This window comes from Mesitornis unicolor, unplaced genomic scaffold, assembly GCF_000695765.1.
Source record: "Mesitornis unicolor isolate BGI_N332 unplaced genomic scaffold, ASM69576v1 scaffold7350, whole genome shotgun sequence".
NCBI classification, from domain to species: domain Eukaryota; kingdom Metazoa; phylum Chordata; class Aves; order Mesitornithiformes; family Mesitornithidae; genus Mesitornis; species Mesitornis unicolor.
This window is the reverse complement of record NW_010158973.1, coordinates 51487-52339: the sequence shown is the minus strand read 5'-3', so window position 1 is coordinate 52339 and position 853 is coordinate 51487. Positions and strand designations below refer to the sequence as shown.

Here is an 853-nt window from a genome sequence, read left to right as displayed (position 1 = left end):
AAATGTCAGGTTTCTAATATTACCATTTCTCTGTCTGCTTTGCAACTTAAAAAAAAAAAAATAAATCCGCCCCTCACTGGCCAAAATGAACAAAAAATAATTTGTAGTCGTCCACTACCCAGCTCTAATCCTACCAAAATAGACATTGTGTGAAAGCACCTTGTAGGAAACAGGATGGTGTGTTTAATTCATACAAATACATTGTGGCCATTGCTTGTCCTAAATCTATCCATATTTATTTACTTATTATTCCTGCATTCCTCATGGAGATTAGTGGGTTGCATGACTTGCTGTAGCTGAATGCACAATCCCAAGAAAAGATTAAAGAGGAGCAGTAAAAGGGTTATAAAGTGTGCCTGACTGAAGGGGCTAGATTTAAATATCTGTTTTTTTGTAGGGTTGTGGATATAGAGAGGTGGGGAAAAAAGTGCTTGCTTTGGCTACTCCAGCCAAATCTTCGAGAACGACTAGAAAATACTGTTGCTTTCTGAAGAGGGGCCCTTTTTCTCCTTACTGAAGTTTTGAATTGAAACTTTGTCATGGAAACTTTTCTATGAATTACCACTCTTAATAGCAAATTCAGTGAAGGGTACTTGTTTTGATAGTTCCAGCATGTTTTTATGACATCTTGAAGATAACCGAGACCACCCACAGCACATTTCTAAGAGCGATTGCCGTATGATTCAGTATTCAGTCTGCCAGGCATCAGTTACATACAGGAGAGAGGTAGGCAGGTGATTTTTTTTTTCAGTGGATAATAGACTAGCGCACCAGTGCAGCTGTGGGTAGGAGACACTCAGAAATCATTGGTTCTGGGGACAAATGAGGGATCATGTAAGTAAGGAGGAAAGGT

General features: G+C 39.2%; 1 protein-coding gene across 1 annotated transcript in view; it reads left to right on the top strand.

The window, feature by feature from the left end:
* The window catches only part of GAB1 (GRB2-associated binding protein 1), a 41101-nt gene that overhangs the window by 434 nt on the left and 39814 nt on the right, over positions 1-853 (top strand). The window lies entirely within an intron of this gene.